This window comes from Tachyglossus aculeatus, chromosome 3 (assembly GCF_015852505.1).
Source record: "Tachyglossus aculeatus isolate mTacAcu1 chromosome 3, mTacAcu1.pri, whole genome shotgun sequence".
NCBI lineage: Eukaryota > Metazoa > Chordata > Mammalia > Monotremata > Tachyglossidae > Tachyglossus > Tachyglossus aculeatus.
In genome coordinates, this window is record NC_052068.1 from 37,769,600 (window position 1) to 37,783,591 (window position 13,992).

Genomic DNA, 13,992 nt, shown 5'->3' on the forward strand with positions numbered 1-13,992 from the left:
TCCCTAGTTGACCTGCTAATCACTAGGCAAATTATCACTGCAGAAAGAAAATGGCTCTTCCAGTTTCTTGCATTATAGATTTGGCTTCTTTTCACTATCCAAAAGATAGTGCCCTTTTGAATTTTAATTTTCTTTTCCTTTTCTTCTGCTCCCTTCTGCATCACCCTGACTTGCTCCCCCTTATTCATCCCCACTTCCGGCCCCACAGCACTTATGCACATATCTGCAATTGATTTATTTATTTATATTAATGTCTCTCCCCTCCTCTAGACCATAAGTTCGTTGTGGTCAGAGCATGCGTCTGTTGTAGTGTTTTATTGTACTCTCCCAAGCACTTAGTACAGTGGTCAGCACGCAGTGAGTGCTCAACAAATGCTACTGATTAACCGATAATCAACAGTATTTATTGAGCACCTACTGCATGCAGAGCACTGCACTAAGTGCTTGGGAGAATAAGGATAGAGGTAAAAGACGTGACTCTTGCCCTCCAGGAGCTGACCGTCTAAGTGGGAGGAGACAGAACAGATGGATTCAAATAATTTGTAGTTAGGAGCAGCAGAAACGAGAGAAGCAGCATGGCTTAGGAGATAGAGCACAAGCCCGGGGGGTCAGAAAGTCATAGGTTCTAATTCCGGCTCTGCCACTTGTCTGCTGTGTGACCTTGGGCAAGTCATTTCACTTCTCTGGTCCTCAGTTATTTTAATCTGTAAAATAGGATTAGGACTGTGAGCCTCATGTGGGACAGGAACTATATCCTTCTAAACTGTGAGCCCGCTGTTGGGTAGGGACCATCTCTATATGTTGCCAACTTGTACTTCCCAAGCGCTTAGTACAGTGCTCTGCACACGGTAAGCGCTCAATAAATATGATTGAATGAATGAATGAATGAATGAATGAATATCCAACTCAATTAGCGTGTATCTACCCCAGGGCTTAGAATAGTGCCTGGCACATAGGAAGCTCCTAACAAATGCCACTATTATTATTATTACTCATAAGAAGATAATGGAAAGATAAATAAGTGAATGGATAAGGGGTTAAGTATGAGGTAATTTTAACTGATAAGGGTGGCTCTGCGTATATAAGTGATGAGATGATAGTTCAGAAGATATCTGGGAACCAGAAAATTAATCAGGGGATGCCTCCTGAAGGTGATGTGGTTTGCAGGTGGCCTTGGCGGATGGGGAGAGCTGGGATCTGGTTGATTTGAAGTGAGGAGGAATTCCAGAAAGTGTGGAGGGAAAAAGCAAAGGGCCCAAGGCAGGAGAACTGAGAGCCGGGACAAGTGAGAAAGTCCATTTGGGAGCAGTGTAAAGTGGGGGCTAGAAAATAGCAGTTAAGTAAAAGAAGAGAGTTATTGAAGAGCGTAGAAGCCAGTGGTGCAATTTTTGCATGATACAGAGAAAAACTGGAAGCTTTTAAGGAGATGAGAGATGGGAGCAGAGCAATGTGGTGAGCAAGACTGGCTCCATCTTGTAACGCAGAAGTCATATTCTAAGAGACTATTCTTTGACCCCGTGAGTGACAAGGTCAAAGGAAGAATTGGAGGAGCAACTGTATTATCTTGCTGAAAAGTGTTGCAGAGGACTTGAATGGCTGGGGAGAAACAGAAATGTTCTGCAGAGGGGCTTGAGGAGGGGTGAAACTGCTCTGCTGGGCAGGAAAACTGCCCAGATTAGACTGTGAGCCCACTGTTGGGTAGGGACCACCTCTATATGTTGCCAACTTGAACTGCCCAAGGGCTTAGTACAGTGCTCTGCACACGGTAAGCGCTCAATAAATATGATTGAATGAATGAATGAATGAAAAAGACTGCTGGATGGGACTGTGCCCTCAGGGGATAAGCATGGTTGGGGGTGGAGGTGGTGGTCAACGTGGGAACATCTTCATAGGGAAAGACATGGGGAAATCTGGTTGGATTCATTCAATCATATTTATTGAGCACTTACTGTGTGCTGAGCACTGTACTAAGCACTTGGGAAGTATATGTTGGCAACATATAGAGATGGTCCCTATCCAACAATGGGCTCACAGTCTAGAAGATGGGTGGGTAACTATCCTGTGTGTATGTATGTGCGTGCGCATGTATGCATCTACCCCCTGTTTTTAGTATGAAATAAAGCTTTCCATTGTTCACAGTGGTGGTTTGGTTTCACTTTTGGAACATGTCATTTAGTGCCCAAATTTAAAGGGGGAGACAATCCCCAGAGAAGGGCTCATAAATTGAGCGCCTGAATTTGGAGGGAGTTAAATCCCTGGTGAAGGGCCCGTAGGTTGAGCTCCTGATATTAAGGAGGAGCCAGCCCCAGGTCAGGGCTCATGACAAGCAAAATGTTAGAAAAGACATCTGAGCTGTGGCATGCAGCTTAGACTGAAAAATGGAGAGGTCACTGAGGCAGGCAAACCTGAGAGGAGGATCACTGGCAAAAGACGAGCTTAAACCAGAGTGATGGCCCTTTTGAGGGAAGGGAAGGAGTAGTGTATATCTGAGAAATATCAGGGAGAAAGAAGCAGCATGGCCTACTGACAAGAACCCGCTGTTGGGTAGGGACCGTCTCTATATGTTGCCAACTTGTACTTCCCAAGTGCTTAGTACAGTGCTCTGCACACAGTAAGCACTCAATAAATATGATTGAATGATTGAATGAAAGAACAAGGGCCTGGGAATCAGAGGACCTAGGTTTTAATCCCGACCACCTATTGCATAGGCAAGCCACTTAACTTATCTGTGCCTCAGTTACCTCAACTGTAAAATGGGGATGAAGTACCTATTCTCCCTCCTACTTAGACTGTGAGCTCCATAATAATAATAATAATAATGGCATTTGTTAAGCACTTACTATGTGCAAAGCACTGTTCTAAGCGCTAGGGGGGGAGACAAGGTGATCAGGTTGTCCCATGTGGGGCTCACAGTCTTAATCCCCATTTTACAAATGAGGGAACTGAGGCTCAGAGAAGTTAAGTGACTTGCCCAAGGTCACACAGCTGACAAGTGGCGGAGCTGGGATTTGAACCCATGACCTCTGGCTCCCAAGCCCGGGCTCTTCCCACTGAGCCACGCTGCTCCATGTAGGACAGGCTTTGTGTCTGGCCTGATTAGCTTGTCTCTACCCCGACTTATAGTAAATGTTTAACAAATCCTATAATAATAATGTAAGAACCATTGTGATTTTACATCAGACTGAGTGTGAGAGGCATCGAATAGTGAGGCATCGAAGATGACATCTAGTTGCGGGCTTCTGGGACAGAGAAGATGATGGCATCAACAAGCGATGAGAAAGATAGGTGGAGGAACGGGTTCTGGAGGGATATCTTAGTTACGTCCATTTAAGTTGTTGGTGGAGAATCTGTGTGGTGATATCCTGGAGCTAGAATACAAGATAGTTTAGCAAGGAGGGAGGTCAGAGCTTTGGAGGTAAATTCTGACTCCAGGCTGGGACAAGAGACTTCGACAAGCTTCTGAACATGCTTAACTGGTTGCGGAAGGCCACAGCAGAATGGCTTGCTCAAGAACAGCCTAGTTTGACTCATGAAGCTTTGCCTCTTTGTCCCGCCCAAATAGGGGGCCATCCTGGAGTCTAGGACTCTCACTGGAGCCTTCCAGGGGGTCTCTGGCCAAATTTCTCCCATAGGACTTTTGCTTCCTCTTCGAGCCTAACCCGAGAAGAGTCTGAAATCCTTGATATTTATAAGCAATGGACTAGCAAAGTGTTAGTCACGTTCTCCTACCCACTTCCTTCAGTTCTGGGGACCCTGTTTTATTCCGCTTTTATATAAACAGACTCTACCTCTGGTTTAAAATCCCAATTATTCTTCTTGTTTATTCCCATACACCCAGAGGCCCAGAAGCTGCTGTTTTTACTAGGCTGCATGTTCCTTGAGGGCAAGGATGGTGTCAGAGAAGTAGCATGGCTCAGTGGAAAGAGCACGGGCTTTGGAGTCAGAAGTCATGGGTTCAAATCCTGGCTCCGCCAACTGTCAGCTGTGTGACTTTGGGCAATTCACTTCACTTCTCTGGGCCTCAGTTACCTCATCTGGAAAATGGGGATTAAGACTGTGAGCCCCCTGTGAGACAACCTGATCACCTTGTAACCTCCCTAGTGCTTAGAACAGTGCTCTGCACATAGTAAGCGCTTAATAAATGCCATTATCATTATTATTATTACCAACTCTCCCAAATGCTTAGTACAGTGCTCACGGTACAAAGTATGCACAAAATAAATACCATGGATTGATTGATTGATTGATAAGTGTCAGGGGAGAGGGCTAGGGAGAGAGGCTGGTAAAGAAGAGCTCCCAATGGCCAAGCTCTCCCCAGAGTTCCTCCTTCTCCTCCCCCAAGACGTCTAGACCACTTTCTCCAGCCACCACGGGACCACTCTCTCCAGCCATGACTGGGCCACTTTCTCCAGCCGTTCCTGGGCCACTCATTCTAGCCGCTACTGGACCACTCTCCAGGTATCAGTGGGCCACCTCTCCAACCACCGTCTAGTCCACTCTCTCCATCCAGAAATGGGTCACCCTCTCTGGCAACCTCTAGGCCCTTCTATCTAGCCACCACTGGGACACCCAGTGATGGGACACCACCGCTTCAGCCACCACACTCACCTCTACCACCTTGGCTTTCCTCAAACTCGTTGATTTGATGAGGTCTTTATGCTGTTAATCAAGAAAAGAGATCTGTTAGTTGGCAGATGTCCTATTTAATTGTTATTGGAAACGTATATGTTGTCTACCTAGTCCCTGTCAATTTAGCTTTGGGGCATGGCAATGGGTAAGGGGTAGCTGAGGGGCCATGCTGGTTGGACAGAACTGTGCCTGGGAGGCTGCACATAGGCCATGACCCCCAGTGATGGTTGCTCTGGATCATCTTTGTGAAGAAACGCTCTGGGCATGTTACTGCCCTCCTCAAAATCTCCAGTGGCTGCCAATCAACCTACGCCTCAAGCAAAAACTCCTCACTCTCGGCTTCAAGGCTTTCCCTCACCTTGCCCCCTCCTACCTCACCTCCCTTCTCTCCTTCTCCAGCCCAGCCCGCACCCTTTGCTCCTCTGCCACAAACCTCCTCACTGTACCTCGTTCTCGCCTGTCCTGCTGTCGACCCCTGGCCCACGTCCTCCCCCTGGCCCGGAATGCCCTCCCTCCACACATCCTCCAAGCTAGCTCTCTTCCTCCTTTCAAAGCCCCACTGAGAGCTCACCTCCTCCAAGAGGCCTTCCCAGACTGAGCCCCCTTTTCCTCTCCTCCTCCCTATCCCCCCCCGCCCTACCTCCTTCCCCTCCCCATAGCACCTGTATATATGTTTGTACAGATTTATTACTCTATTTATTTTACTTGTACATATTTACTATTCTATTTATTTTGTTAATGATGTGCATTTAGCTTTAATTCTATTTATTCTGACGACTTGACACCTGTCCATATGTTTAGTTTTGTTGTCTGTCTCCCCTTCTAGACTGTGAGCCCGTTGTTGGGTAGGGACCGTCTCTAGATGTTGCCAACTTGGACTTCCCAAGCGCTTAGTCAGTGCTCTGCACACAGTAAGCGCTCAGTAAATATGACTAAATGAATGAATGGTTTCTGAGGGAGGGTCTGTACCTAGCTCAGTCCCACTTCTGCTTCTCTGGCCCCAACCAGGAGCCCAATTTCTGAAGGGGAGACAACAGCAGCAACACACGTACTTGCTCTCCCCTCCAACCTCTTGCCCTCCTGACCTCTAGACCCTGTTCATTGTGGGATTGGGGGGAATAGCGGGGGGTCTGGGCTGCCCTGTCTCTAAGGTCTATATTGTCACACTGGGCCTGTGACATCTGTGCCACCATGGCAGAACTGGGACGGCCATGATCACCCTCATTTTCTTGTGTTTTCTGGGTTACTTCCATCCTGGTCAGGTGGTTCCTGAGGCAGAGAGGGAGAAGACAGTGATGGTAGCAGTTTAGGTGGAGATGAAGGAGCGGATTTTAGAGGTGCTTTGAAGGTAGAACTGAGAAGAGGGAGGAGGACAGCAGTGGGGGGTGGGGGGCTGGGGACAGTCAGGAGATGGTGGTGGCTGACTGGAGTGTGTCTGAGGCTGGGACAGTGGGGAGGATGGTGGCAGGCTAGCCAGAGCACCCCTTGGGCTCTGGGCAATGGGAAGGCCTGTTGTGGCTGGATGGGGTGTGTCTGGGTCTGGGGAAGCTGACCAGACTTGGACAGAACAGGAGCTGAGAGCTGCTAAGAAAAGCAGAGGAATGAAAAACTCAGAGCTGACCAGAAGGGTGGGCAGAGAACGCTGAGAGGCCAATAAGCACTCTCCCAAGCGCTTAGTGCAGTGCTTTGCACACAGTAAGCACTCAATAAATATTCTAGACTGTGAGCCCGCTGTTGGGTAGGGACCGTCTCTATATGTTGCCAACTTGTACTTTCCAAGTGCTTAGTACAGTGCTCTGCACACAGTTAGCGCTCAATACATATGATTGAATGAATGAATGAATGGTTAATAAAATAATAATAGGGGTGTGGGGTTCAGAGCCCGAGGGCTGAACAAGTGAGAGAAATGTCAGATAATAAACTGTGTTGTAAGGTCCTTGAAGGTGGGACGGTGTCTAATATCGATTGTTTTCTCCCAAAAGTCTAAGTCCAGTATTCTGCAAATACAGTATGTGCTCATTTAATACCACTGATAGAAAAGTCCAACGGGGACAGAAGGTAGATAAGGATGAAATTGGGCAGGTAGAGGGGAGAGAAAGCCAAGATCCTCTCGGTGACATAATTCCGTGACTTAATTATCTCAGTGACATAACTAGGCCCCTTAGCTCTCTATCAGAGAAGGAATAGAAAACTAGGTGTGGCTTTACAGCAATTTTTTTGGACCAGACAGGCACGTTTTTCTTTTGGCACAAAATTTAACTTTAGATGTTGACGAGAAGTTCCTCTTTGGTTTATTAATGGAGCTGGAGATTTTATGGCTAAGCCAACTTTTATTGTGGCGAGAAACGCTACCCAGTCCACGTATCCTGCATATCCTTCTGTCCATTACACTCGGTGAGGAGCACTGCCTCCCTCCCCCGAAATGGGATGTACTCAAAAGAACAGATGCACAGAGAGCAATGAACCAACTTTCTTGTCCTGGACACTAAATCGCTGATTGTGATCTGCCAATGTGAATGACCCTGTCTTGCTCAGAGGCTACAAATCAACTGGACTGGGGGCTCTGCCTATTTGGATTGTGTTCCTTTACCACAGACTGGAACCCCCAGCGTTCGCTTAACTGCCCCAAGTTTTCACTCAGTTGAACCAAGCTCGCTTTGACTACGTCAATAAATTCTTCCCATCAGAAAAACAGTTCATTTTTCAGGCACACCGAGCATTTCCTTTGGCTGAAAGAGAAAATTGGCCAGAAGCCCATTGCCAGACTCAGCCAATCAGCACAACGTTACCATAAATGTCGATGTCTTTCCCCTCCTGGTCACTGCTCTGGTTTCTTTATTTTAGACTTGAGGACACGCTAAGGGAAGACTCCAGAGAACTGTGGAGCACTGATGCCTTTAGGGAGTGTAATTCCTTTGGTGACTTGGCCTTTTATGCCATAAATCCTCCTCTCCCCAGAGATGCTTTCATTTCCCTGGCATCCCTAGTTTGGAGGTAGCATTCACCCTTTAGAGGGGCACTTCCAGCCATGAAGATGTCTAGAAGAAGGAGCCAGAGGTGGGTCGGAAGGGGATTAAGACTGTGAGCTCCATGTGGGGAGGGGACTGGGTTCAACCTGATTTGCTTGTATTCAGTCATGTTTATTGAGCACTTAACTGTCTGCAGTACACTGTACTAAGCACTTAAGAGAGCACAGTACAACAGAGTTGATAGACACGTTCACTGTCCACAACGAGCTTACAGTCTAGAGGAGAGTAGTCTTTTTCTATTGAAACAGGAGCAGTAACATCCAAAGAGAACTTTCACTAGTTTGAGTCGATTTAAAGTTTTTTTTTTTTTAAGAAACATCAATTCCATTTATTTCCTACCCTATTTTTTCCCCAACCATGGGAATAGGTGGAAAACAGAATCCTGGATAGGAGGCCCAATCAACACTATGTTGCTGTTCGCCACACTGGCCCAGGCAACTCCTACTATCGCCAGATTCCTGGCTTGCATTTCCAGAATTTGTAAGTCTTTCTATCCAGGGTCTCGTTCCTCCCACACCTGGCATATCTCTTCCCCACAGGAGAGCCCTCGTTGAAGTCGGCATAGCGTGTGCTGTGGTGGAGAACCAGATCCCATTTCTCAGGCGTTCTGACTGGCACACACCAAGTTGTTTCTGCTTCAGGAATGAGACTCTTCCCTCCTCAAGCCTGCTGCTCCGGCCCTTGGGCGCCTCGCCCTCCATTTCCCAGCATGACCTGCTGTGTGGCTTGGGGCAAGTCCGTTTACTCCTGTGCCCAGTGTTCTCATCAGAAAAACATGAATAAGGTACCTGCTTTCCCTCCCTCTTAGAGAAGCAGCGTGGCTCAGTGGAAAGAGCCCGGGCTTTGGAGTCAGAGGTCACGGGTTCAAATTCCAGCTCCGCCACTTGTCAGCTGTGTGACTTTGGGCAAGTCACTTCACTTCTCTGGGCCTCAGTTACCTCATCTGGAAAATGGGGATTAAGACTGTGAGCCCCCCGTGGACAATCTGATCACCTTGTAACCTCCCCAGCGCTTAGAACAGGGCTTTGCACATAGTAAGCGCTTAATAAATGCCATCATTATTAAGATTATTGTTATATTGTGGGCCCCTTGTGGGAGAGAGATGGGATCTGATCTCATTGTCCTGGGTCTACTTCAACACTTGACACAGTGCTTGGCATATAGTAAGTGCTGAATGTTGTGAGCCACAGTTTATGATGGTAGCCTTATTCAGAAGGCCCTGGAAAGGGGAAGCAGAGACTCTGGAGCAGGTCAGGGGAGCTCTCCCCTCCCATTGGAGAAGCACTTTAAATTCAGGTGAACTTTAATGAAATTCCTCCAAATGGGGAGGATGACATCATTACTCAGTACCATAGCCCCAGTACAACACACGCAACATCATGTATGTCTCAGTAGTCTGTATCCATGATGGTCATCAGTGACATGAAAGACAGTAAGCTCATTTTGGGCAGGGAATGTGTCTACCAACTCCTATATTGTACTCTCCCAAGCACTTAGCACAGTGCTCGGTATACAGTAAGTGCTCAATAAATTGACTGATTGATGAAGGTCATGAAGCAGTGTGGGCTAGTGGAAAGATCAGAGGACCTGGTTTCTAATCCCAGATGGGCTACTTACCTGCTGTGCAGCCTGTAGCAAGTAAATTTACTTCTCTGGGCCTCAGTTCACCTCAACTGCAAAATGGGGATTCAATAGCAGTTCTCCCTCCTACTTAGATTGTTGAGACTCATGTGGGACCTAATTAATTTGTTTCTATCACAGTGCTTGGCACATTGTAAGCACCTAACAAACATTATCGTTATTATCATTATTGTGACACCAAGAGGAAGAAACCAAAATAATACTGGACACCAAAGTGACGATGCAGTAAGGAGGGTACTGATATGCACACAGCAACACAGCCAATCCTCATCCCTCGCATCTTTAACAGCGCTGTTTTTGAACTCCAAAGAGAGTTCTGCATAGTTCATTCATTCATTCAATCGTATTTATTGAGCGCTTACTGTGTGCAGAGCACTGTACTAAGTGCTTGGGAAGTACAAGCTGACAACTGTTGGGTTGTCCCTACCCAACAGTGGGCTCACAGTCTAGAAGGGGGAGACAGACAACAAAACAAAACATATTAACAAAATGAAATAAATAGAATAGTAAGTATATACAAGTAAAATAAATAGAGTAATAAATCTGTACAAACATATATACAGGTGCTGTGGGGAGGGGAAGGAGGGAAGGCGGGGGGATGGGGAGGGGGAGGAAGAAAGGGGCTCAGTCTGGGAAGGCCTCCTGGAGGAGGTGAGCTCTCAATAGGGCTTTGAAGGGAGGAAGAGAGCTAGCTTGGCAGATGTTCGGAGGGAGGGCATTCCAGGCCAGGGGGAGGACGTGGGCCAGGGGTCGACAGCAGGACAGGCGAGAATGAGGCCCAGTGAGGAGGTTAGCAGCTGAGGAGCGGAGGTGTGGGCTGGGCTGGAGAAGGAAAGAAAGGAGGTGAGGTAGGAGGGGCCGAGGTGATGGACAGCCTTGAAGCCGAGAGTGAGGAGTTTTTGCCTGATGCGTAGGTTGATTGGTAGCCACTGGAGATTTTTGACGAGGGGAGTAATGTGCCCCGAGCATTTCTGCACAGAGATGATCTGGACAGCAGCATGAAGTATAGATTGAAGTGGGAAGAGACAGGAGGATGGGAGATCAGAGAGGAGGCTGATGCAGTAATCCAGTCGGGATAGGATGATAGATTGATCCAGCAGGGTAGCGGTTTGGATGGAGAGGAAAGGGCTGATCTTGGCGATGTTGCGGAGGTGAGATTGGCAGTTTTGGGTGACGGATTGGATGTGAGGGGTGAAAGAGAGAGCAGAGTCGAGGATGACACCAAGGTAGCGGTCTTGTGAGACGGGAAGGATGGTAATTATCATCAACAGTGATGGGAAAGTCAGGGAGAGGACAGGGTTTGGGAGGGAAGATAAGGAGTTCAGTCTGGGACATATTGAGTTTTAGATGGCGGGCAGAGATCCAGATGGAGATGTCTTGAAGGCAGGAGGAGACACGAGCCTAAAGGGAGGGAGAGAGAGCAGGAGCATCTATCTCACCGTCGACCTCTTGCCCACATCTTGCCTCTGGCCTGGAACCCACTCCTCCTTCAAACCCAACAGACAATTATTCTCTCCACCTTCAAAGCCTCATTAAAGGCACATAACCTTCCAAGAGACCTTCCCCGACTAAGCCTTCCTTTCCTTCCACTCCCTTTGGCTCTGCCTTGACTTACCCCCTTTATTCATCCTCCATCCCAGCCCCACAGCACTTATGAAGCAGCATGGCATAGTGGATAGAGCACAGGCCTGGAATTCAGAAGGTTATGGGTTATAGTACTAGCTCTGCCTCTTGTCTGCCGTGTGACCTTGGGCAAGTCACTTCACTTCTCTGTACTCTCAGTGACCTCATCTGTAAAATGGTGATTGAGACTATGAGCCCCCTGTGGTCAGGGACTGTGTCCATCCTGATAAATTTGTATTTATCACTGTGTTAGTACATTGGCTGGCACACAGTAAAAGTTTAACATAAACCACAATCATTATATGTGTAATTTTATTTATATTTATGTCTCTCTCCCCCTCTAGACTGTAAGCTCACTGTGGCGGTGAATGTATCCGTTATATTGTCCTCTCCCCAGCACTCAGTACAGTACTAAGTAGAAGCAGCGTGGCTTAGTGGAAAAAGCATGGGCTTGAGAGTCAGAGGGTGTGGGTTCTAATCCTGGCTTCACCCCTTGTGAGCTCTGTGACTTTGGGCAAGTCACTTAACTTCTCTGTGCCTCAGTTACCTCATCTGTAAAATGGGGATTGAGACTGTGGGCCTTAACTGGGACAACCTGATAACCTTGTATCTTCCCCAGTGCTTAGAACAGTGCTTGGCACATTATTATTATTATTATCATTGTTATTGTTATTATTATTATTATTATTATTATTGTTATTATTATTATTGTATTTGTTAAGCACTCAACTATGTGCCAGGCACTGTACTAAGTGCTGGAGTGGATACAAGTAAATCGGGTTGGACACAGTCCCTGTCCCACATGGGGCTCACAGTCTCAATCCCCATTTTACAGATGAGAAGCAGTGTAGCTCAGTTGAAAGAGCCCGGGCTTTGGAGTCAGAGTTCATGGGTTCAAATTCCGGCTCTGCCAATTGTCAGCTGTGTGACTTTGGGCAAGTCACTTAACTTCTCTGTGCCTCAGTGACCTCATCTGTAAAATGGGGGTTAAGACTGTGAGCCCCCCGTGGGGCAACCTGATCACCTTGTAACCTCCCCGGCGCTTAGAACAGTGCTTTGCACATAGTAAGCACTTAATAAATGCCATCATTATTATTATTATTATGAGGTAACTGAGGTAACAGATACCATTATTATCATTATTATTATTATTATTATTAGGAACACAGTAAGAGCTCAATGATTAACTGATGGACTGACTGACTCTATTTCCTTTTCAAGGTGGTGATGGGCAAGAGGGAAATCTGTTACTGGGGAGCAGCCCCACAAAGCAGGGGGAGGTAATTTGTGGTCCCAGAAGCAGAAAGCAGGCTCTGCCTTTGTCCATGCAGCCTTCGCCTGGACGGGTACAGGTTGCAGTTTGCCACACCACCTGGACCAGGGCTCTTGGTTCAGTGGGGATGGGCTGATTGATGCGTGGATGAGGCCACTTCAGAGTGGCTCAGTGCTGCAGGACAAGGTCACCTGTGAGTGGCAACTCCCAGAGTGATGCTTTCAGCCCAGAGGATCCTTTCAAGTGAAGGAAATAATTGAGGAAGAAACGGGAGGGAAGACAGCAAAGAGAGGAAGGGGAGGAATGATGGGTGAGACCTAGCCAAACTCTAGCATGACTCTGAGGAGGCCGCAGTGCATTTGTTTCATATTCGTACCTTGCACTTCACAGAGCTATTCAAAAGTTACTGAATTTAATTCTCTTCTCCCTCCTCTCCCCTCCTTCCTCCACTGCCCAGAGTAGCAGAGGTAAGGGAAGAGGGTAGTGGAATATGTTTTAGATGAGACAGCTCATCAGCACCCTATTCAGGGAGCCCAAAACCTGCTTTCAACTCTTTCATGAAAAGGAACATGCAGGAAAAGCACTTTGGCAGAATACTTTGTTTGAAGAGGTTGTCGTATCAGGAACTCTCTCTCTCTGTGTTCCCCTGTCCTCCCCCACCTCTCTCTGTCTCTGTCTCCCCTTTTCTTCCTTCCTTCCCTCCCTCTTCTCTTTCTCTCTCCCCCACCTTCAACCTTCCTACCTCCCTTCATAATAATAATTATGGCATTTGTTAAGCGCTTACTACATGCCATGCACTGTTCTAAGCACTGGGGTAGATACAAGGTAATCAGGCTGTCCCACATGGGGCTGACAATCTTAATCCCCATTTTATAGATGAGGTAACTGAGGCACAGGGAAATTAAGGGGCTTAAGGTCACTTAAGTTAAGGCCACACAGCAGACAAATGGCAGAGCCAGGATTTCTCTCCCCTCCCTCCTTTCTCTTTCTCTCTCTCTCTCACCCTGGACAATTAAGAAAGGGAATCAGAGCTACTTCTGTGGGCCTAGAGCTCTGGTTGGACACACTGTGCTCTGAGGGAATGTGAATGTACAATCCATTAGCCATGGGGTGAGAGATCTCGATGTGGGACTTCGATAAGCTATGGGGTTGGAACTGGAACTGCCTGTCTACCTGTTTTATTTTGTTGTCCATTTCCCCACCTTCTAGACTGTGAGCCTGTTTTTGGGTAGGGATTGTCTCTATCTATCGCCGAATTGTACTTTCCAAGTGCTTAGTACAGTGCTCTGCAGACAGTAAATGCTCAATAAATACAATTGAATGAATGAATGAATGAAGCCAGCAGGGTGTGGGGAGATGGGGACAGACTTCTAGGCAGGTGCCGCGGGTGACAATTTGTACCTTCTGCAACCCAGGAAGGGATAGAACCAGGTAGGGCAGTGGCTCCAGCTGAGGAGCTTTTTGCAAGGGTTATGATGGGAGCTGATTTGCTTGAAGCCCCACCCTGATAAGGGACTGTTTGTGTCTGCATGTGTGTTCATATGCACACATGTGCGTACTCGCATGCGCTGAGGTGACCATAAAGACCCATGCAAACAAAGGAAGTCAAACATTTGGATTGCAGCAACTATACACAAAACGGATTGAGCCAAAACTCCTCACTCTCGGCTTCAAGGCTGTCCATCACCTCGCCCCCTCCTACCTCACCTCCCTTTTCTCCTTCTGCAGCCCAGCCCACACCCTCTTCTCCTCTGCCGCTCACCTCCTCACTGTACCTCATTCTCGCCTGTCCCAACG